General features: G+C 42.2%; 1 pseudogene; it reads left to right on the forward strand.

The window, feature by feature from the left end:
• Positions 1 to 15,552: 15,552 nt before the first annotated feature.
• Positions 15,553 to 21,999, forward strand: LOC123825437 (annotated as a pseudogene).
• Positions 22,000 to 25,624: the final 3,625 nt, after the last annotated feature.

A 25,624-nucleotide genomic window follows, 5' to 3' on the forward strand; every position in this document is an offset into this window, starting at 1 on the left:
TGAATTGAAATTGGCCTGAAACCTATACTCTCCTTGTTAGCTTTTGGTGTCAACATTTTGCCTCATAAAATGAATAGCCAAGTGTTGGAAGCAACTTAGGTGCCCATCAGTAAATGAATGGATAAAAAAAAACTATGGTACATTTACACAATGGAATTCTATGCAACAGAAAGAAAGAAGGAGCTCCTACCCTTTGCAACAGCATGCATGGAACTAAAAAGCATTATGCTAAGCAAAATAAGCCAGGTGGTAAAAGACAAATACCATATGATCTCACCTTTAACAGGAACCTAAACAACAAAACAAAGAAACAAGCAAAATATAAGCAAAGACACTGAAATAGAGAATAGACTGACAGTGTCCAGAGGGGAGAGGGAAGGGAATTCCAGGGGAATTTCAGGGGGAAAGGGGAAGGGTTTACAGGAAGAAGTATAAAGGACACATGGACAAAAACTAGGGGCAGGTGGAAATGGGAGGGAGGCAGGGAGGGTTGGATGGGTAGGCTGGGATGGGAGTGAATGATAGAAAACTGTGCTTGAACAACAATTAAAATAAAATTTTAAAAAAGAGACAGAGAGAGAAGGGAATGTTCCCTTGTCTTCCATAGTCAGTAAAAATTTCCAGAAGAGAAAAATCTGTTTTATTTTCTCAGCCTAAGTATCCTCAACATAAATCTGAATTTCAAACATGCATGAGGAATAGGGGTCTGTGGTTATGAGGACATACAGGGATGTTTTCTACCCAGACACTGGGAATAGGTTGTCCTGTCCTTTCACTGGCCTGTGGGTGTTTCTCACAGATACTCTTTCTCAGAGAACACAACCTTCTTAAGGCTTCTCTTTGTGTACAGGGTTTCAGTCCCAATATGCCACATCGTGTAGCTGAAAACCTTGTCTCTTGATCTCACTGGATCTTAAAACCCATTCCCCTGAGGTGCTATGGTTGACATCCCACCCATGACAGCCACACTCCCTGTTCCCATGCTTGATCTTCTAGTTTTCAGTCATCTAAGTGCCCCTTTCTATTTTCCAAATTCATCTATGCATTCAAAAGTACACTAACTAGTTGCAGCATTTCTAGATGTTTCCAGTGCAAATATTTATAATCAGTCACACTGCCGGCACCACAAATACTCCCTCAATGATTCTTTACAGTAATCTTGTAATAAGGAATTATCATCCCAAATTTATAAATGAGGAAAATAAACTCAAAGACGTCAACATTTTACCCAAGGTCATGCAGCTAGTAAAGATGGGAATCAGAATTTGAATCAAAGCATACCTTGAGACAAAGTCTGTGTTCTTAACCACAATTCCAAATTTCTGCCATTTTTTAGTTGCTTATTGTTAGATCTAGGCAGGTCTAGGAGGAATGAAAATCACCAGGTAAGAAAATGGTGCCATGGGAAGCTGCCTGCAGACCCTACCCAGGAAGATTAGGGTGTGGGGTCAGCCCATCTGGCATAACAGGATACAGCTTTCACCCAGCAACCAACTCTAGCCAATCAGACTCTGATACCCCAACTGCAGGTTTTTGCATATAAAAACCCTGATCTATGAACAACCAAGAGAGTCCCAACCTCCCTTGGTTGTCTCTACTTTCCCCCACAAGTCCCAACCTCCCTTGTTTGGCTCCACTTTCCCCCACAAGTCCCAACCTCCCTTGGTGGGCTCCCCAACCTCCCTTGGTTGGCCCCACTTTCCTCTTAAACTCCCTCAGTTGACTCCACTTTCCCTCTTATTCCCAGCTAATAAACCCTGTTCTCCTTAGCTTGCTGCATCCATCTAGTTTCTTGAGGAATTCCAACCTAATGCTTACAATTTAAGATTACTCATTTTTTACCCCTTTACAAGCCACATCTTTTATATATATATCCACTCAATGAGCAAGAAGGCCCTATTCCTTGATACAGGAATAAGAAGGAACCTTTTTTTTTAAGAAAATTTTTAAAAGATTTTATTTATTTATTTTTAGAGAGGGAAGGGAGGGAGAAAGAGAGAGAGAGAAACATCAATGTGTAGTTACTGGGGGTCATGGCCTGCAACCCAGGCATGTACCCTGATTGGGAATCAAACCTGTGACACTTTGGTTCGCAGCCCACACTCAATCCACTGAGCTACACCAGCCAGGGCAGAAGGAATCTTAATTTAAAGAATCTTCATTATTTAAAGTTCTGTTCAGGGCATCATTTTTTAAAACAGCTTTATGGAGATATAATTCACAAGCCATACAGTTCATTTATTTCTTTTTTTAATAGTTTTGATTTTTATTGTTGTTCAAGTACAGTTTTCTGCCTTTTCCCCTCACCCCTCATCTATTTCGAGTGTATAAGGAACTGGGTCTCCTTGCTCATTGACTGGATAAAAAATAATAATTCTAAAAAGAGTATTCTTGCACAACAAGCAAAATTAATAGACAAAATAAAAACCATAAAATTAAATTACAACAAATAGGACAAAGTACTAGTATTCAATATATAAGTTACCCATAAAAATCAATAAGATAAAAATACCATCCTAATGGAAGAGCGAACAGATAAGCAGAAAATTCACATGCAAAAAAAAAACATGACTGTGCAACCTCAGTACTCTTTTTTAAATGTAGTAGGTCTAAATGGAAAATCTAAATCTATTACACTCCTAATAAACATAGAAGTAAATTTCCCTTACCTGGATTAGGCAATGGTTTCTTAACTATGACACAAAAAGCACAAGAGACAAAAAAATAAAGAACATAAATTGGATTTTATAAAAATTGAAAACTTTGTTCCACAAAGGGTATCATCAACAAAGTAAATAGTTCCCAATTTGAGAAAATATTTATAAATTAAATTCTGATTAAAATATTTATATCTAAAACATGTAAAAAAAACCTTCTACAATTCAAAACTAAAAAGACTAATAACTCAAATTATTAGTTAAATTATTAAAAATGGGCAAAGAATCTGAATAGGTGTACTGCAGAGAAGATATACAAATGGCCAATAAGCACTCAAAAAGATGCTCAATGTCATTAGCCATTAAATTAAGGAAAATCAAAACCACAATGGGATCCCACTCCATGTTCACTAGGATGACTATAATCAAAACAACAGGCATGAAGTGTGGGTAAGGATGTGGAGAAATGGGAACCCCCATTCATTGCTGGTAAGAATGAAAATAGCACAGCAGTTTTGGAAAGCAGTCAAGTAGTTCTTCAAAAAGTTAAATCTATATAGTTACCATATGACCCAGCAATTCTACTTCTAGGCATATGCCCAAGAGAAATGAAAACATACATCCACAGAAAAATTTGTATATAAATGTTTATAGCAGCATTATTCATACTAGCCAAAAAGTGGAAACAACCCAAATGCCCATTAACTGATGAATAAATAAACACAATGTGGTCTGTTCATACAATGCAGTATTATTCAGCCATAAAAAATGAAGTACTGATACATGCTACTTGTGGATGAAATTTGAAAACATTAGGATAAGTAAAAAAAAAAAGTGGCCTGGCGAGTGTGGCTCAGTTGGTTGGAGTGTTGTCCCATACACCAACAAGTTGCAGGTTCGATTCCCAGTCAGGGCACATACCTAGATTGTGGGTTTGATCCCGTCAGGGAATATACGGGAAGCAACCAATCAATGTTTTTCTCTCACATCAATCTTTCTCTCTTTCTCTCTCTCCCTTCCTCTCTCTAAAATCAATAAATGTGTTTTTATTGATTTTACTGAATCAATGCTGAAGAAAATAAAAACCTGTCCTCCCTGGCCAGATGGCTTGGTTGGTTGAAGCATCATCCCATACACCAAAAGGCTGCAGGTTCAGTCCCCTGTCAAGGCACATACAGGAGGCAACCAAGTGATGTTTTTCTCACATCAATGTTTTTTTTTCTCTCTCTCTCTAAGATCAATAAACATATCTTCAGGTGAGGATTTACTTTAAAAACTGTCCATTCTCAAAAGACTACAAATTTTATGATTCCAGAACATATATGAAATGTACAGAATAGCCCAATACAAAGATACAGAAAATGGATTGGTCCTGGTTTTGGGAGGAGGAGAAGAGATAAGGAGTGACTCTACAGGCCACAGAGTCTCTCTTTGAGGAGATGAAAATGTTCTAAAATTAAATTATAGTAATGGTTCACAACCTTGTGAATGTACTAAGAGCATTGAATTGTACATATTAAATGGGTGAACTATATGGTATGTGAATTATATCTCAATAAAGCTATTTATAAAAAGAAGCAAAAAAAGAGACACTTTTCTTTGGCTATCAAGTTGGCATCTTCTTTTTATAAATGGTGCTAATATCATGCCTTGGCAAGAGTACAGGAGAATAAGTACTAGTGGAAGTGTAAATCAATATATATTTTCTGGAAGACCATTTTGAACATACATCAAAATCCTAACAATATGAATAGCCTTTGCTCCAGCAATTCCCCCTCTAGGAAATAGAGCCTAAGGAAGTATTAGAGATACATGAAAAGCTTTATATATTATGATGCTAATTGTGTTGTTATTTTTAATAGAAAAATAAAAACACTAAAGGCACTCTAAATACCCAACAATGGAGAAACATATGTTATTATACAAATATATGGAAAAAAACCATTCATTAATAAATCACTCTGTAAAAGGCAATAGCAATGAAAAAATCATCACTGTTTCATAATAAGTGACCAAGTAGGCTACAAAGGAAATGTAGAGAGTAATTCTAATATGCTAAAAAATTATTGAAAATAGATACTTTAAAATATTAAGGATGATTTTCTTACTGTGGCCCAGTAAATGGAAAGCCACTTTTATTTTCTTCTTTATCCTATGTTGTTCTAATTTTTCACAAAGAACATGCACTTGGCTCATCATGACAGAAAGAATTTTCATGTGTTTCAGATTTTTCACTGTTCTGGCCCATCCTCCCCTCAAATGCAATGATTGACAGGTTGTAAGATTTGAAAGTCAAGGACCTCTGAGTTAGATCATTTCTAAGGTGCTTATTATCATTCCCAAGACTGTGACTCTGATATTCTATGCTTAGACCATTTCTTTTTACAACCCTTCTAAGAAGTTCTCACAAATTCTTCCCATTTTTATCATAGACTTTGTGGCTTCACTTCCAGGGAGGAAGAAGCTGCTGTCATGAAAAAAAAAAAAAAGTGTTCTCAGAAGTCCAGAAACAAGACACTGTGCGATGAGGCAAGGCAAATCCTGCAGAAACCTGGCAACGATTTTTCTCTCCCAAAATATAATTAATCAATTATGTCCAAAGAAGTGGAATCAATATTTTTATAAATGAGATGTTCATATGCCAAGAAGGGATTGTTGCCATGGCCACATAATCTTTCACCTGCTAATCCAATGTAAATTACGGGTTTTTAACTGCTGTCCTCGGCATTTACCTACCGAACTTTCTTCCACTTTGCAATTCTGATCGTGACTTTCCCATTCTATTGCCCAGCCCCTGGCAGATGCAATGCACCAGGGCCACTTAATAAACAGCATACAACTAATAACAAAGCCTTGAGTGCACTGGCAGCCCTCCCCTCCCAGGTTTGTGATCAGGTCGCACTGATCTTCCCAGCATCCTCCAGGACACAGGGCAGTGATGTGCAACTAGGGACACTGGCAAGGCTGAGATGAATTACAGCTTGATCAAATTGCTTTAATGCAAGAAACATTTATTAAGTGCCTACTGTGCACCAAACTACTCTGGGCCCTAGAGCTACAAAGATAAAGCTCACAATCACCATTCCCTGGTGAATCCCAGAAATAAGAAGTCACATCACATCACCAGGGGCTCTGAGTTGAGGAAGAGAGCTCAGCATGTGGGGGCACAGAGGAAGCACAGTGGACTCTCTCTGTAGTGATGAGGACCAGGTCCCCACAACTCGTCAGGGTGGGGAGTTGCTCAACGAGCAGGTACAGGCAGGAAGGTGTTCTGGCAAAGAGGGAAGCTGAGAAAAAGAATATCACATTCAAGGAATGACATGAGGGAAGGTTCCACAGAGGTGGGCCAGGGCCAGGGCCAGGGCAGGCTTCATTCATATCCCTCATTGTGGACACCTGTAATTTTACATACTCTGAAACCTCCTTCTTCCAGTGCAGTAGCCCATCTTGTCCTTGGGGGTGCATCCTTTTCATCTCCCAATCCAGTGAAGCCAATGTTATCCACTCCCATCAACTCTGGGGATTAATAACTAATATGGACCACCCTCGCCCTGGTACACTGCTTGTGTCAGGGATGGACACATGACCCAGGGCAGCCCTGGAAAAGTGAATTCCAAGATTTCACTTTATTATTAAGATTTCAATAGATGACTGGGGGGTCACTCTCTGTATGTCAATAAAATTCAATAAAACTGGAAAAAATAAAAATATTTCAAATTTTAAAAGGAAAAAAAGACCCTTTCAGCTCTGGTTACTAGACTAGTACATTGAAAACCCAAAGCTTTCCAGCACCTAGGAAGAGTTCTGCCTGAGAAGAAAACCAGTGCAGAGAAAAGTAAAGCTAAGGGGACAGGAAAGATAACTCTAATGACATCATTTTGTGAACCAAAAAACAAAAATCCTCTCTTTGCTTCAATCAATTTGGCTGTTGTTTTTTAATTACTTATTGCTGTAAAGGTATTAGTGAATTGATATACCATTTCCATTTTTTGGGAATTAAACCTATAGAAAACAAGGCAAGTTATATAAAGGGCCATTGCGGTGACTTCAAATGGGGAAACAGACCCACAGGCATTAAGGAGCTTAGCCCAAATTGCACATCAGTTAGCTACAGGGCCCGAAAAGAATTCGGTTTGGGCTAAGTGCTCTCTGCTTTACAGCACCATGTGCTAGATGAGTAATAATAACAACAACAGCAATAATAATATATAACACCCTGTGCTAGGCACTATTATAAGCCCCTATGCATGATAACCTATTTAATCCTCTGAACTACCCCATCAGGTAAGAATTATGCAGAGAATTAAGAAATTTTTGGAACATTTCCAAATTGAGCTCACTATCTGAAAAAGCAAGCTAGGACCAGGGCTAGGGGTGAATTCAAGCTCATTCTAAGATGTTCTTAGGGGTCATCTAGGTAGCACAGAGATCTACAGTGAAGCTGTAGTTCAGGTGATCACTGTTTCACAACTCTATTAGAGACTTGGGAATCACTTTACTGAAAACAGGACCCCCCAAAAAGATGTGGGGATATACCAAGTGGTGTCTACGATGAAGATCAGAGCTCCAGTCAAAAGGGTTTGAGCTTAAGTTTTAGTTAAGGAAACAGAGGCTGGGACAAACATGTGACCTTAGCCACTGCCAACACATTGCCACGTGTCAAGTTATGTACTAGAGCTCTTGCCCAGCCTCCAGAAATGAACTGGCTTGCCCACTGAAGTGTATTATGAGAGCCCGCAAAATTCCCAAATACACATAGCTTTAATGTTGATCAGGCTTCCTACCTTTGTCAGCAGCTTCTTTTCCCCAATCAAACCTAAAGCAAAGCACAGCCACCCACTAAGCTTTGTGCCCCATTTTGCCCTCTAACTCTATCTGAAAACAGATTTTAAACTCACATTTTTAACACTTAATATTCTCCTTCAGATAGAATATTAAGTTGCTCACTTGTCCTGTGATGGCAATTAAGTGCATCTTCTATCAATTTTGAAAGAGTAGCAGAATAAATGAATATGTAAATTAACTTCCATGATTCTTATAGACCACCTGATATATATAATTCTTCAAAAATGATTGTCATTTTTAATGACCTACTGGATAAAGTGAATGGATGGATGATGAAAAGGTGGGTACATGGATGGATGGGTGGATGGATGAATGGATGGACAGTTGGGTAGAAGGATGAACGGGTTAGGGTTGTGTAGATAGATTAAAAGCAAAAAATCCTTGGCCATTGTTTTATTTTTTAAGCTCTTTGGTATAGTATATCATTTTTTTCCAGAAACACAATGTCTATACTCATGGATTTAATAGGTGAGAGAGCAAGACTAAATAAATAATTACTCCAACTGGACAAGTGATAAGAGGAGCTTCAAAGTGCTAGGGGAACATATAATAGTAGTCTTGGAAGTCAGGTAAGACCTCCCCAGGGATATGTCAGTAAGCTAAGACCTATAGTGAACTAGCTAGCTTAAGAACAGGGGATCAGCTTGGGGTGGGTGTCAGGTGGGCAGCTTTTGCAAGAGCAGTTCAGGCTGAAGGAATTCCAAGTGCAAAATTCCTAAGGCATCAAGGAGCATGGTTCAACAAACTAAGTAAAAAAACAACAGAGGAAGAGCAGAGTGAACAAAGCTTAAATGTCAAGAGAAGACACTGGAAAGGTAAGTGGGATTCCAGGTCATGAAGGAATTTCAATGTCAGATGAAAAATTTGGACTTGTTTCTGCCTAGAACAGTGATCAATTGAAGGGTCTAGCATGATCATATCTGGAAAAGTTAATGAAGTTGGGAGAACCGGGTAGACTGTGCTGCCATTCATTGCCTCTGACAAGAGGATCAAAGAGCTCAGATTTTTTTTGACCATTTTTCATCAGCCTCATAACATGGCGGTTTGGCCAAGGTGTAGCTGTTGAGGTAATCTTGACAATTCCTTTAAATGAGCTGACCAACTGCCTTTGTGTTTGGGAAAGCCTCATTTTCCTCAACATCCCCCAATGCATGGGGGCCTGTCAGGAATTATCAGCAGTGAATGAAAGAGCATGATCCTGCTCCTTCCACCTGACAGGTTTCTGTACAACCCTGTCGTACAGATGGGCAAGAGTGTCTAAGACCTCAAGACCTGAGCCGTCCACCCAACAACAGCAGCTAGTTTATTGAGTGCTTACTCTAGGGTTGGCACTAGATCAAACTTTTACCTGCACTACATTTGACATAATGTCCACTTTATAGATGAGGAAGCTTTAGTTGAGAAATGTCATTTCACTTGTGCAATGTCATACAGTTAGTAAGTGATGGACCCAGAACCCAAGCCCAGGTCTATCTTCAAAACTTATGCTCTTTCAACTAAACTTTTGTACAGTCATGCCTTGAGCACTGATCAAGGGGAGCAGTTCTACTACACACTGTTTTTTTTTTTTCAGACATGAGGTTAATAGAGCTATTTATTGAGCCTGGACGATACATGTCCATGGGGATGCCTCCAGGTGTCTAAAGAGGCTCTGCCTCTATTGGTTTAACCTGAATTCTATTGGACTAATCATATACCCAGACTGGGTTCTTTGCCTTGTCTTGTAGGATCTGACTGTTTACTTGGCTCTGATGTTTAATCAAGCCATAGATTCTCCATGCTTACTTGCCACTACTTGAATAAAGAGTCTTCTGCTTTGGTGAGGATCCAATATCAGAGGAAGTGAAATGCTATGGAGTGGAAAGGACCCACATCACATCCTGCTTGAGTTCAAGGACCTACCACTTATCAATGGAGAGACCTAACACCTTCTTAAGCCTCTTCAATGAGAATATAAGATGTAATTTTCCCATATTCATCCATTTGTGCCTCACAAGAAAATTTAAAAAGTTACCAGTATCTACATTTCAAAGATTTATTAAATAGGGCTGTAGATAAGAAGTTTCATCTATCTATATCTACTTTCTTTCTCAGCCTACAAAACTTCCTTGGATCTCATCCACTCTCCAAAAGCATTGATTTCCTTAGACCTTAATGATGCCTATAGATGGCCTTGGTGTCTGTCCTGCATTCACACAACAAATTCTCCCTCCCTACTTCCTAACAGATTTTATTCAAAAGGCCACCTTTTCCACAGTAATCCATGGGACACTTGGAAAGCTGACCTCATCCCCAGCTCCAGTAGTAGAGTCTGGTTCATTCTCAATCACCCAATTTATACATCCGCGTAGTGACTATTGATACATGGCCAATCAGACTGAATGGAATGGCTGTAGTGGTAATTGCAAGAGAGTTTTTTCTCTCTCTTCCCAGGTAGGAATAGGGAGGCATGTGGTCTGTATAGCCACTGGCAGCCCTATCAGTAGAGAGAAGAGGGTAAGATTTGTGACCTTGATGATGTCGTTGAGCTGCTGGATTAATCACTGTAGGACCCTCAGTACCTCTGGAATTATTGTTTCATGAGTTAAATCTCCTTATTATTTGTGCTAGTTTGGAAAGTCTTTTCTGTTACTTGGAGCTGCAAGTATCTTACTAATACTCCTCAAATTTCTACCTCCAGCCAAGAGCTGTCCCCTGAGTTCCAGACTTGCCATACTGATCATTTCCATCAGCATAAGACATGTTGAAACAGCTCTTGTGTCAACAGAAACTATCCAGACTGCAGCTTCCTACAGGAAAACTCCTGCAAATGCCATCTGTACTCATCATCTCTGCTTCCAAATTCATTCTCTCTACTTCTCCTCCAGTTGATCATCTCAAGCTTCTCCCACCACCAACCATAACCTCCATCTTGCCACATCTTCTGAGTCTACTGCTCAGCAAGATTGGCCTCAGTTGGTCATTCCCTCCTTTTTCATATACTTCTTTCACTATGTTTCTAGAACATCAACCTTTTGCTTCTCCTCATCCTCAAATCTTCTCCATCTTTGTCTCTTCACTGGCTTTGCCACCTAATGTTCCACACTGGAAACTCCCAGGATTTGCTTCTCAGATTCTCCTCTACTCACACTCCCAAATTGATCTCACCAAGCCCTGGGTCTTCAAATATTACCTGCAACCTATGGTTCAGGCTTTTCTATACAATTGCCTGCTTATCTCCATCTGGATGTTTCACACTTCACCAAAACAGAACCTGATTTGATTCCCAAATGACTCCTCTGATAGATTTCCTCATCTAGTAAATGGCCCTCCACTCTGCTGTTCAGGTGAAAAAGCTGATTCATCCTTGACTCCTCTCTTTCCTTCCTACCACTTATTACACAACTGCCAATCCTGATTGCTTGACAGGTGAGCTATATTCTGAATCTGCCTGCTTCCCATCACTGCCAATGCTGTGTCCAATTCACCAGCAAAAGCAGCCTCATCAGAACCCCTGCCACCACTCTTCTCCCCTATCAGGAGTTCTCCAGCCAACAGCCAAGGTAACCTACAAAGGTATATGTACTAGATTACCACTTGACTCAAAACCATCAATGACTCCCCATTTCCTAGTCTCTGTCCCCTACAATCCATGCCCTTCCTATGCTCTGTAGTCTCTCCAGGCTCATTTCCATCTCATTCCTTTTCCCTGGAATGTTCCTTCTCCGTATGCTGGCAGGGCTGGTCTCTTCCCTTCATTCAAGTCTCAACTCAAATGAGACTGTCATCTCCTTAAAACAACTTAGCCACACTCTAGTTCCCACCTATTCTCTGTCCCCTTAGTCTGCCTGAGTTTTTTTTCCAAGAACTTGTTACTACCTGACATTGTGTTATAATTCACTTGTTGATCATCTGTCTCTGCCACTAGACTGGGAGTTCTGTGAGGCAGAGACTTACCATATTTTTAGGACTACAAGACACACCAGACCATAAGACACACCTAGGTTTTAGAGGAGGAAAATAGGAAAAAAATTTTGAAGCAAAAAATGTGGTAAAATATCTAATAACCTGTGACCCCACTCCACTGCCGCCCTCCCCGCACAGTGAGCCAGGTAAGCTACATTTGGACTATAAGATACACCCCAATTTCCTCCCAAGTTTGGGAAGGAGTGCATCTTATAGTCCAAAAAATACAGTATCTTTCGGGAGCCTTGTTACCTACAACAGAACCAGGCACACAGTACAGATTCCATAATATTGATTGATTATCAACAGATGACCCATCCCACATGTAACCCAAATTCAACATGTCTCAAACTAAACTCTCCAGCTAACCATGTCAGTGCTCTTTCCACACTTTCTAGATCCTTCTTTTGGTTTTGTGCAGGCCATCCTCCTGTGGTTGCCCCTCCCAACAGCCAACATCTGTTTTGCTTTGATGGAGGGCTGCACACAGGCTGTAGAGGCATTTATCCTGGACATGCACAGGGCCACACATACCTAGGGATTTGTCCCCACTGGAGACAGTCTTTAACCAATGACTGACAGGTGCAGGCCCATGACCAGGACAACTCTAAGGGGTGACCTACACTGTCTCCAGGGCTTCCCTGTGAGTCTCTGCCACAGCTGCCCTGGACTTTGCTACTTACCACACCATTGCTTGGCATCCCCCACCCGCCCACCCCCACTCAGTTCTACACTCCTACCAATTTTTTCCTGGGATCACATCATAATAAAACAATTTGCACAAATTGTTTTATTTGCACAAATTGTTTTATTAGGATAAAACAATTCACACAATTAGCCCCACCACCCAAACCTGCTCCTCATGTCTCCTCATCTCAGTAATGAAACCTCTATGCATTCAGTAAACCAAGCAGAGACCCAGACCCATCAAACACTCCTTTTCTATCTAACCCAACTGGCCCGCTGGTCCTGACCACTGCAGTTTTTAGTCCACTTTCCTCCATCCCTGCTCCCAGTGGCCTCTCAGGCTGGCACCACACCTGTTCCTGGTTTGTTGAAGCCTGATGGTCACAAGAATGTAAACATTCTGCAAACTTCTCTCCATTAGTTTAAGCAACCAGAGCCATTGCAGCATAGCACTTAAAATCTTCCACAAGATCAGGTCCATGAGATCACCTCCTTCCTCCCTCATTACAAGGCTCAACACCAGTAAGTCCACTTACAGCTCGCAGCAGTTTGCTATTATTTGTATTTTATTATAACAGATTCCTCTCCTGCTTGAGGAGAACCTACCAATCTACTCTAGTCAGGCACTGTGAGAGGCCCTGAGGGCAAGGAAATGAAAGGCACAGCTTCAGACCTCTAGAAGCTTATTGTTTAGGAAGAACACAGACATGCAAATACTTCCAGTACAATGGCCAAAGTGCCACTCAGACTAATTCCAGGGAATTCCCCATGGGCCTGAATTATATCACATTCATCTTTAAATCCCTAGTATAGAGTAAACCCGTAGTAGGCTCATAACAAATTAATGGATTTTTGCCTGGTGAGTCAAAAAGTATTACCAGAATTGACATTTCTACTTGGCTTTGAAAAATGAGAAAGAAGAAAAAGAACTTGTCAGGCAGATGTCAGTATATGTGCAAAGACATGGGAAATGAAAGACCAGGGTGTTTAAAGAAAGAGAAAATTGCACAGGATATCTGGAGAGTAACATGCATAATAAAGAGTAGCTAAGATGGGCTAGAACAAGTAGTGAAGACATGTGAGTACAAACTTCATTAGTGTGGACTGAATCTAATGCAAGAGGGAGCCATGGAAAGTTCATGAGCTCCACCACTGAGTAGAAACCCAGGGAAGCAAAACCGTCACAGTCTATACCAGCTAAATGACTAACAAAAAGCCCACCGATTGCTCATATTCTTTTAACCTCAGTACTTGCACCTTCTACGAAGGGACTGTTCTGTTGATGCCAAATCTCAGGGAACTGTCACCAAAGCTGGCAGTCTCTAAGTGAAATCATCATTTGGCCAGCTCTACTGCAAATTGACAGGAAATGGGTTTTGCTCTCAGATCAAACCAAATCACAATACTCAACATTAGGAGATGGCTCTGTGCTTATGTGTGTGTGCATTTATGCATACAAGTGATTGTGCCCTTAGGTCTGTGTATGAGCCAAAGATGACCTGGGGGTATCTGAGTGCCTGTGAACATGAATTTGCATGTGTGTGTCTTTGCCTAGGCAAGTCACATTTCTGACTTTGTATGTGCTTGTACATAAATGTTTTATATATGTATGTGGACATGTGCATGCATGTATGTGAGCATTTGTATTTGTGTGTGCATGTGCCCATGTGGAGGTATGTTGGTATGTGCACATCCTCAGCCTGGCACTTTTTGCTGTGCCATAGCCTGACTTTCCCTTCCTGCTATGTGCCCCCCACTGTCATTGCTCACTGACGCAGCCTGCACTCGTTACGCCTGTCGCTGTGGGCCTCTGTAGAGACTGTTAAATATCCCAACTGTTTATAGCTTAATATTTTTCATGTTAATGGCAGGCTAATTCACAGGGATTCAGGGCAGTATATAAAATACCTTCTGCTGACTGTTCATTTCATGCCAAGGAAGGACTTGGCAGCCAGCAGCCCCTGCCCAGGGCCTCTTTGTCTCAGTCCGTGATGCCACACTGCCCCCCACTTGGTCTTCCCTGAATCAACTAGCAGCCAAACTGAGTGCACAGCAAACAGCAATATTTGCATTTCTCTGCTGAGTCGTGGCAGGAAAGGGAAGCTGGAGCTACACCCTGTGGGGCCAATGTACTCAGCCCTGGAGGAACTATTTTAAAAGGAGATAGTACCAGGAAAGTACCTGGAAATCACTGAGATCAAATCATGTCCGTGTTTTCATTGGACACAATCCACAACCGTGATCATAGTGAAAGGCGATTTAACAATAACCTGCAAAAAAGTATATGCTTTCACATAGGAAGCCTCCAACAATCCCCATCTATTGTCTGGGCTTTTAGTATACTATTTGCTGGCAATGTGCCAAGCTTTACACAAGAATTTTCTCATTTAATCCTTAACAATAACTCTTAGGCAAATTGTCATGTCTCCATTTCACTGATAAAAAGCCTGCAGTTCAGAGTCTCAAGTGATGCTGGCAATTGGGACCAGTCAGCTAGGAAGCAAGAAAATTAGAAGTCCAGTCTTCTTACTCCAAGTCCCAAGCACATCACTAATATTCCATACCACAAAGACTGCACCTCAGAGCCCAGATCAATCTCCTGTGTGTTTTGCTTGGTTCACAAAGTGGTTTGTTTTTAGTTTTTGTTAATTGTCAATATTTAACAAAAACTGGAAGATTACTTATAAAAGTCAAGAGTTCCAATCTTTCTTTTTAAATTGAATTATCTGGTGTCCCTAGGCCCTATGCCTGCTTGGTCATTATGGGCTGGAGCAGCCTCAGCTGCCTCTTCTAGATGGAGTATGTGTGCCCCGGTCTGCCACACTCCACACCCTATTACCATTCACCCAGCTCTTACCTACCCAGCTCCTGCCCATCCAGCTCTTTCACTTTTTTATAAGACTGATCCAGTACCTGCCTACTATTCAGATCTTGTTTTGCTAAGGTACTCTCCCTCCTTTTTTCTTTCTTCAGGGAGGAGGTTAAGTCTTGGAAATGATTTCTATAGGTTCATATTATTGGACATTTGCTTACAGACTGTTCTGTGGTCAGGCCAAAGTTTTCAACAAGACAAAGGGTGCAAATCAGAAAGGCAGAGCAGTGGTGAGTGGATATTTGGAGTGCATACAGGAGAAATTTATGTGGAAATATACATTTAAACAATGTGTACTTAAGACTTATAATCATTCCTGCATTTAAACTGAAGAGCATATAAATTCTCATGTACACATGTACAGACCCAGATCATCTGGTGACTGACTGAAGTTAAAATGGCTAACATTTGGGCACAAACAGAAACATGAGAATTCTTTTTAACCTTTCACTCTGAAAATGGATAGTCCTTTGGGGAAATCAACAGGCCCTATGTGACAAAAAGTGGCCACCTCCCAGTCAAGGTAAAACATCATTCCATGGCAAGATGATAAATTTCCTGAGCTTAACACTGGATGAGCATCTTGGGAGAAAAAAGGGGGCTTCTATGGTGGCATCTGAGAGTAAGAACACCTCCAGGGGTCTGTGGCTGGGAGACAGGGGATCCAAATGCCCATAGATCCTCACAGTAATGTCAGGAGCCACTGCTCAGCCCAGCAACTATTGTCATGCAGAAATGTGCTTCCAGTGATATCATTGATCCTCTGGTTCCTCAAGAAAAGCCAGAAATCTGAATTTTATATGAAATCCCCAAATTATTAAATCCTAACAAAGTCCTCCTTGAGGAGTCCTTTTGTAACCTTTGATCAGAAGAAACTAATAATACCTCCCCACTATATGCCAGGCATGAGCTAAGCTCACAGCACCTACTTATTTAAATGACTCCCACTGCATATAGCCCTCACTATGTGCCAGGCACTCCTCTAAGTGCTTTACACATGTTAACTTGTTCAACCTCCCTAATAAACTGCAGTAAATACTGTTAATTAGCATCCGCTTTTGACACAGCAGGAAACTGAGGCACAGAGAAGCTGCATTGCATAGCTAATAAACGACAGAGCTGGGATTTGAACCCAAGAACTCTGGGTCCAAACTCTGGCTCCCAATAATTCTGCTGCACTGCACTAGTGAATTTTTGGAACATCTCTTTGTGGTTAGTCTATTATCATCCCCATTTCATAGAAGAAAAAAACGAGGCCAGAGAGCGATAGCCATTTGCCCAAGGCCACTGGGGTCTGTCTGATAGTGGTGCTGTTATCTTTCTGGAAAAAAAAAAAACTCAAGTCCTTGCAGGAGGCAAAGAGGGGTTGGGGTCTGTTGGAGAGAACTGGAGGAAACCTTTTTTATGAGCCCAAATGTCTTTTTTTTCTAATAAGAAAAAAGCTATTCTCGCTGTCAGACCATAAGCTGCAAGCTTTGTGTTTACAAAACAAAAAGGGCAATTAAGTGAGACAAAATAAATCTTCTTGGGCTGCTGTCAGCGGTCTTGCAGGGGCTGAGGATGGATTGACAGGGCATGTTACTTTGGGGAGAAGACTCAGCCCCTGACATTTCTCTGATGCAGCACTGAAGCATGAGGAGCAGTTTCTTAAAGTGCCCCGTCCCTTTCTGGGCTTCAGGAACCCCCAAGCAAAGGCAGAGGAAAGGGCAGGTGTGGTGATGGCCACATTCACAGTGGAGATGACCATCATGACCGTGACAATGCCTTGACAACTGGCACACCTTGACAGTTGAGGGCTCACTATGTTCCAGGCACAGAGACACATCACTGTCAGTAAGGTGGGTCCCTTTGTGGTTGCCACCTGTCAGGTGCAGAATCTGTGGGAAATGCCACAGTGTCATACAGATGGCTTTATTGCAGACTTAGAACCAGGGTCAGTAAGAGGAGACGAGATCCTCCATTCTTCTTGTTGTCCCTAGACAAACATGTACTAAGGCCAGAGTGCTCAGCTGGACCCTCTGTGGAAGTCTGTTCTAGGGAGAGATCCCACCCCACTATTATTACTCTCCCTTGTCATAGGGTGAGTGTGAGAGCAGCCTTGACAATAGGGAATAGAGGCTGGCATCTGGAATTCTGGAGTTCTCTGGGAAAGGCCCATGGAAAAATGGGTTTGGGTATAGCTCCTCCTGTTGGGAGGAGGAAGTAGGGAGCCACAAGGTCTATGAGACAATGAGCTTGACCCAAGTCCCTCCCTCTATCTGTAAGAGGAGGACCCCTGTGCCTCATTAATGCCTTGTCCAACATCCATTTTGGCCAATCCTCCTTGATTCTCAGTTACATCTCAGTTAACCCTCAGGACAGTCCCAGTTGGCACAACCAGTCCGTTTCCTTCCACATTCCCATTCTTGATCCTGGGCTTTAGGGATATGAGATGTAATTGCAGAAGGGATAGAATCTAATTCTGTTGATTGATAAATTGCTGACTACTTCTGTTTTCTTCTGAAGAAGCAGCAGAAAACTCAGACTCAGGGTCAGGAAGTGCCTGGGCTCCATTCTGGTTTCAGCATGAATGAGTATGTAGCTCCAAGCAGGCCACTTAGTGTTCCATGCTCAACTTTGTCCTCTGTAAACTGGGAATGACATCAACACTGATTTCATGGGGCACTTGTGAGAAGTCAATGAGATAGAGTGAAAGGTGCTTAACAGTGCACCAAGCACATAGAGTGCTTTATAAACCTCAGTTCTTGTATTGTAGTTGGTGTTGATTCTGCTGTTGGAGATGATCTTGGTGATGACAATGATGTTGATGATGACAGCATCGAAGGTGATGTCCTTCAGACATCTCACACACATTGTCCAAGGTCTTGAGCTGGGAAAATGCCTGGCATCTGGTGTTTTATATTTTCTCAGTAAGACAGATAGTAAGGCCATCTTTGGTTAGTGGGGACACTTAGGACACAGATAGAGCTTGAGGACAGTTGAGTTGGGAGAGTGTAGGGAGCTGAGCAGGTACCAGGGTCCTTTCCTGGTTTCACTTTGGAGCCAGAGCCACTGAGGCAACCAGACACATTATCACTCCCTTGGAGCTATTCTCAGATCTGCAGCTGGTATGGGTTAATGAGCCCTCTACCTTTGAATGCTGCAAACTTTCATGGCAGCACTGAACTCCACCTAGTGAGGTCCCAGCCACCCCATTGTGTTGGGTTCAGAGGCCAGGAAGCTAGATTTCTACAATCCAATAAGATGAACATTCAGGCCCCTAAGTTTGCCTTCTGGCATGGACACATCCAGATATGCTCTGTCTGGCCAAGCTCCAAAGCAGGCCCTACTGGTAATGGGATTGTTAAAGAGTAGGAAGGACTATGGGAAAGCCAGTACTTCTAAACCATTACTGCAAATTCCATGGTCTCCCTCCCTACTGGAAAGGAATAGAGAAATGAATGAAAATTTTGCATCACCCCAGTGTCCACTCCAAAGAGACCACTGTGATCAGGGGTACAAACAGAAGTCTCAAGCCCTGAGTTTGAATGCCTGCCTCTCATGACTTCCTAGATGAACTGGGCAAGTCACTTCCATCCAAACTTCACCTTCCATGTGTTTGAAATGGATAAGGGTCACAGCTTAAATCATCTTAAAAAGGTTGTGGTAAAGATCTAATGAGATCAAAGGTGTGTGAGACCTTTGTGAGGTGCAATGCTCTGTGAAAATGCTGTTTGTCAATAGCTTGTCTGTTCTTTCTAACAGTGTGTTAAGGAGAAGAGAAGGCACATCAAGAACTCCCTACCTGGAAATAGAGAACAGGCTGACCAGAGGGGAGAGGGGAGGGAATTTCAGGGGAAAAGGGCAAGGGTTTACAGGAACAAGTATAAAAGACACATGGACAAAAACTAATGGGGAGGTGGAAATGGGAAGGAGATGGGGAGGGCTGGGGGGGTTGGCTGGGATGGGGGTAAAAGTCAGAAAACTGTATTTGAACAACAATTAAATAAAAAACAAAAGAAATGAAGCATCTGTTATAAAAAAAAAAGAAAGAAAGAAAAGAAAAAGTACTCTCCACTCAGCAGCCAAGCACAGTCTTGAAAATTTCTGTACCCACCCAACATAAAGTAGCACTCAGAGAAATATATGATAATGAGGAGGAGGCCAGTAATGAAAAGCAGGGATGAGGGAGCATAACTGTATCGGTTAAGATGTCTTCAGCAGCAAGTAATCACTCAAATGTCTTAAACAATGAGACAATTTATAAACTCATGAGACTGTATGTCTAGTGGAAGAAGAGGGTGGGCCAGGATATAATATGATCCGGGCTCAACAATACCATCAAAACCAGTGTTTTCCATCATCCATCCTGCCATCCTCATTATGTGTGGGCTTTGTGCTGTCTGCCCTCCTCATGACTCAAGATGATGTCAGCGGTTCTAAATTTCACATCCAGTTCATTGCAGGAAAAGACTGGAGGAAATGGAGAAAACAATGTAGAAGAGAAATGGGGTCATTTCTTCCTGTGTTTTTTCCCTTAAAAGGGAAGAAATTTCTCCCAAGTGGAACTACAAAACCTGCCCTTATATTTCATTGACCTGACCTCGACCCTTGCTCACTGTCTGAATATCTGTCTGCTTGAAATGGCTCAACCACCTAGATTAATGGTATTGCCACCAGCTAACTTGCAATCCCTTTCTGAATGTACCCCAATGTCCAGCCTAGCTGGCTTCCAGACATTGGTTGTTGAGTGGTAGCCACTCAACACAGGATACACAAGAATACAGAGGAAGATATTAGAACTAGAGGCCCAACAATATATCCTTCAGTTTCTCTTGGCATGTTGGGTGTACAATTTGAACAAGACTGACATTGTCCCTGTTTCCCAAGAAGTTTTCAGGTTAGAGAAGGAAGTCGATATTTACCAAACAATTATGCAAATGATCGTTTGATTTCAACTATGACCAGTATGCGGAAAAAGTGATAGAGGTTGCCATGAGAACATACAACTGGGCCTGGAAGATGTCCTTGAGGAAATTATATTTAAACTGAACCATAAGTCAAGTAAGGCTGAGCCTAGTGAAGAGAAGGAAGAGGCATGAGGTAAAAGAAGCAGCATGTGCAAAGTCCCTGAAGCTGTAAAGAGGGGCCACAGATTCAGCAGCCCTATGAGCCAGGGGAAAAGGACCAAGCTAGGGGATAGATTTAAGTCAGTATATTCCAGAGATGGGAAGTCTTAAAATTTCTACATTTTATTTTATTCACAATGAAAACCTCTGTAAAGCAGCCAGAACTGATTTTTTTAATCCTTTCTTCTCTATTTTCATACAATTCAAACTTCAAACAGCCGTTCTCCACAGTGCCTCAGGGCACCTAACCTGGAGCACCCTTGAAACCCTGCCAATTACAGCAGAATGCTTATTAATTCCTCCAGCTACTGGGATTTCCTGAGAAACAGGCCTGGTGCCTAAGGGGCCTGGAGGAAAAGTGGTACAACTACAGCACACCCTATACCTCCCCATACCCCCATGCTGCCCAAGTGCCGGGTCCACTGATGCAATCTTGTTGCTCCCCTAATAGTTAATAATGCAATGTCTAAATGTCTTTCCCATTTAAGGGGTGGGGGAGGTTCTGCTAAAACACACACACACATCTGCCACTCAAGCCCCCTCCAAACTCTGTCGCAGGGATGTACCCCTCTCTCTTTTGATGCTATTTGAACACTATCAACAGTACCAGCCAACTCCCACCCTGCCTGGCTGCCTGGGTGACCTCCATTATTTATGACAGGGAGTGAAATTGATTGTGGTTGAAAGATCCACACTGGAAACAAATGAACTCTTCAATTATTGCTGCACGAATAAATCTCTGTTTCCAGAGTTCCCCTGGGGAGCAGGCATCTAACCCCAGGTTCAAGGTAATAGATATTTCTAGATGACAAAGTACAGGTGACTCTATTATAATAATTATCAAGTTTTAAGATTCCCAGGGTCAAGTGATTCTTCCTCCTGCTCCCAGTCCCCCTACTTTAACAATGCCTTCCCATGTGTGCTCCCACAACATTTCCCCTCTGCTGCGTGCATGACAGAGATATTTCTGTGCTATGGGCTCTGGTCATCCCCAACCCTTTTTCACAGGAAATATGCAGTGAGTGTTAATGGGGCTATAGCCAAGCTCAAACACGCTAAGATTAACAGAGCTCTCAGGGTGTTCAAGCTTGCCTAGTATTTCTTCCACAAAAAGCCACCAGCTCAGGAAAATTTAATGATGACTTAACCCATTAAGATAATAATCAGGCAACTTCTACCAATCTTGGGCTTAATCCTATTTCCCTTCCTGATAGTACAGAAGCTTCCTGGGTAAGGAAGAGAGGAAGACAGTTCAGGGTGTTGGAGGCCAATTGGGCACCAAGCACTGAGCCCGCACATGCTCAAACATCCAATAATGGAGACAGGGGACCACAAGCGACATCTGGCCCACAGAAGTATTCTGTCTGGTATGTTCAATGTTTTTAGAAAATAATAATTGGCAAACTTCAGGTTTGGCAGTTTCTGGTTCCAGTGGTTTCCAGTTCTGCCATCCTCTTTCTTCTCAGTGAGACAACACAGCAGCCTCCCCAGCAGATGAGAGATGCAGGTCTCTGTGAGACCTAGACTGGCAAGACCATCACCCTCGAGGCTGAGCACAGTGACACCACTGAGAATGTCAAAGCCAAAACCCAGGACAAGGAGGGCATCCCACCTGTCCAGCAGTGTCTGATTTTTGCAGGCAAACAGCTTAAAGATAGTCGTACTTTTTCACTCTACAACATTCAGAAAGAGTCCACCCTGTGCTTGGTGCTTTGTCTATGGGGTGGCATCAGTGAGCTCTCCCTCCACCAGCTCACCCCACAAATACAACTGTGACAAGGTGATCTGCCACAAGTGTTACACCCACCTGCACCCCTGCATTGTTGACTGCCACAAAAAGAAGTACAGCCACACCAACAATCTCCACCCCAAGAAGATCAAATAAGGCCCCTCCCCTACCTCCTCACCCTTAGGTCAGCCTTCTGCCTGAACCCTGTGATCCTGGGTCCTCAACAAAGTTTCCTTTTCATTGACTGGCAAAAAAATTGATAAATTTCACACATAGAATTTGGCTTTCTAAAATCTGGCTATATCACACCTGCATATCCACATGGCCCCCAGTGGGCAAAGCCTAGGGGTGTGTCCCTCGAGTAAGTCTCCATCCCTGCCTGGCCCAGTTCATTACTTTAACTGCCTGGGCCCAGTAAGCATTTGAACCTCTGGCCCCTGACACTTCCCACATCATCAAGTTGTCACCATGACCAAATCTCCCCTCAGTAATTGGGACATGTTTTCCCAGCAGAAGACAGAGAAGATTGAGGTGAATCTGTCTTGGCCTATGTAGACCTCATGACGATTTTGGCCTTATGGGACCAGGACAGACAAGGTCTGGAGCCCAGCTAAAATAAATAAAGTAAAAAAATAAATAAATAAAATAAAATAGTAAAGTAAAATAAAATAAAATAGTAAAATAAAAGTGTCCTTACTTTTTATTACCATTACAACATTTTATAATCTCTTCCCAATTTTAGCCTCTTGTGTCACCCTAATGGCACCTATTTTATGCACTGGTTTCAAACTGCTTGGGTAAAGAGACCAGAAGAAGAAAGTAAAGGAACTAAGTATGTGGGACTTAGGGCACCTGCTAGCCTGCTGTTGAGTTTAGGGAACTACAAAAGTTTTCTGGGGAGATAGAAGGATCAGATCTGTTGTTGTGATCCTCAGCCCTCAACTCAGAGGTGCTATCTTCACTGCTCAGATCCAGAAATCTTAGAACTTTCTCATGGAAGCTTGGTGTTTCACACTATGCCGTATCTTGCACACATACAGAAATCTGTAGTTTCCAGCTGTCTCCAGATGATCCTAATGTCTCATGACCAAAGGTTTCATTTGCATCTGTGTTTATCATCAATAGATTCAGCTAACAACCCTGTTGCACAAGACCATGTGGTCTTATAGTTGCCTTTGTGTCCTACCAGTCATTAATTTCAGGAGCAAGAATATGATGAAATCAGGTCAATTCAGATTTCAGAAATAAATCCACCATGATGCCACATATAGAATTTATGTGCAAAACTTAAATTAACTAACATGGCATAGACAAAGCTGTAATTACTGACTATCATTTTTCTAGCCACCTTTTTTCAACATATCCAGTCAGTTTGCTCCTTTCCACATGCTTTCTAGTGAGACCAGCCACCATGGCTCCTCCCAGCTGGACCAAGGACTCATGCACAGGGCAATGTGAGCTAAACAGAAACAATTCTGTCCAGGGAGGGGCATTTTCTGATATGTGGTGGCATCCTTAGCCAATCAAATCCTCTTTTCTGAGCAGGTTGATGCTGAAGGAGCAGAGAGGAAACGTCACCAGACCTCAAACTGCCACCTCAAGGGCATAGACCCACTTTGCCTATTCAAGATGAATCCTGTCACACAGCTCACCATAATGGTAGTTGGAATCCAAGAGAACATGCAGCCCAACATGAGATTCTTCTCATCAATTTTTCCCTTAATTGGCCAGGATGTGCCAGTTGTGCCACATAGAGGACCAAGGCTTCCCTGACTCTTGCTGTCCTGAGCCCTTACCTGGTTGTCTAGCAGTGAGTTAGCTCTTTATCCAGATTTCTCCTTTGCAAATATCCTTGAGAATCTCCAAAATTTCTGTCACTTGCCCACACATCATTCTTGCTCCTACTGTCTACCTACAAATGAAGCAGGACTCCAATAAGCCCTGGAACCAGATTCTGCAACCCCTGGCCCTGTAGCATCCCATGGAGGCTCTGTGTGGCCCTGATGTATCAAGAACCCCTGCTCCTGCCACTGGGGTGGAGGAAGAAAACTTCCAATTTCACCAGTGATACCATTAGCCCAACCCACATCTTATAGTTTAAGCCTTAGCAGCCACTTCACCAGTCAGAGGTTCCTACTAAACTCCCTGAAATGTATGACATTTGTACAAGTTAAATAAATTTATCCAAGTGAAGCTGGATATACAAATTGAGAGGAGATCATTCTCTACCATCAAATATAGTCAAGGAGGATTCTATAGGAATGGTCAAAATTAGGAGTGCCAAATTCAGCTCTTAATAAAGCAATTTTTTCACATCACACACATACACACACACACTCATGGCATTATTTTCTCCAAAGACAGGCCATGACTTGCAGCAACATGTATGTAAAGATGGCCACAAGCCATCCAGTGCTCCAAGAACAAGCAGGTCTTCTGGAAGTTTGTTCTTGTGATTTAATAAGCTGTCAGCATGGTAGTGATACCAGTTCAAGCCTATCATGTTCTCCAGTTTTCTAGAAGGGAGTCATCTGCCCAACAGCTCTCAAAAAGGCCCTAAGCCAAGAACAGCCTTTGCTATACTCATAATATTTTGACAGGCCCTCTTCTAGGCATAGCCATGACCACTGGTGGTCACCTTAAGCCTTCAGGCACTGAAGCCACCTTGCAAGGACAGTGGAAAGAGAATGGTCTTCTTCCTATCTCTTGTTCTTGGTCATCTATATTCTCAGGAAGACCTGGTTGGGCCCACAGCTTCACAAAGTTGTACATTAACAAAGTTCTTTACCACCTTCCCCTGCCTCTCTACTAGGACTTCAAAACTAGTTTAAAAGGCCAGGAGGGAAAGATATCTTACCCCATCCCTACACTGTGATAACCCCAAATCTCCAACTTGAGCCCACAAGTGCCCATCGATATCACCGCCAGCACCAAGGAGCTACCTATCTCCAAACAAAGAAATGCAAAACCCAGGGCACCATGGAATGGTATTTCATATCAGGGGGTAATCAGCATGATGTTCTTTTTTGCTCCCTTATTGATTTGACTAAAATATATATAGCATATGCATTACATATTCACATTGTACAGCTTTCTCTCCAAACCAAGAAGTTCCCACCCCAGCTCCAACCCTGCCAGCCAAGGGTAGATGGTCCGATTTTTCTTATGCCTCACTCCCCTTTCCCTCTCCCTAATTTCTTATGAAAGCACAAACATCTGAGTGTTCTTAATTATATTTAAGGGATTAGTTCTGCCCTAGAATTGGGTTCTGTCCCCTTGCTCAAGGCTGATGTTTCTCTTTTTCGATCTTTTTACCACATTTCAATAAATGCCAATTTTCTACTCCAAGACGACCTTGTCAGAGTGATTCCTGCGGTACTAACCAGCTGTGTGACTATGGGCACATTACTTAACTATTCTGTGCTAATTACTCTTGTATAAAATGGGGGGGTAAAAATAGCAACTGTATCAGAAGGTGGTTATGAGTATTAAACACATTATTAGAACAACGTCCAGCATACCTAGGGGCACTTATAAGTGTGTTTATTATCTTGCCCTTTAGAAGCTCCCAGTCAAGTGAGGTGGAGGTAGGGAGACAGAGTAATACACATAGAGCCTGAGGAGGCACTCCCAACCAGCTGGGGCAGAGGGCTGGACAGGGAGAGGGCACAGGGGGAGGAATGGCAGTCCAGGAAGGAATTCCTACAACAGTGACACCAAATTAGATCCTTAAATATGCATAGGAATTAGTCATGAGGGCACATCTAGGAAGTGAGTTCCT

The sequence above is a fragment of the Phyllostomus hastatus genome, unplaced genomic scaffold, assembly GCF_019186645.2.
Source record: "Phyllostomus hastatus isolate PE091 unplaced genomic scaffold, TTU_PhHast_1.1 phas_contig_64, whole genome shotgun sequence".
NCBI lineage: Eukaryota > Metazoa > Chordata > Mammalia > Chiroptera > Phyllostomidae > Phyllostomus > Phyllostomus hastatus.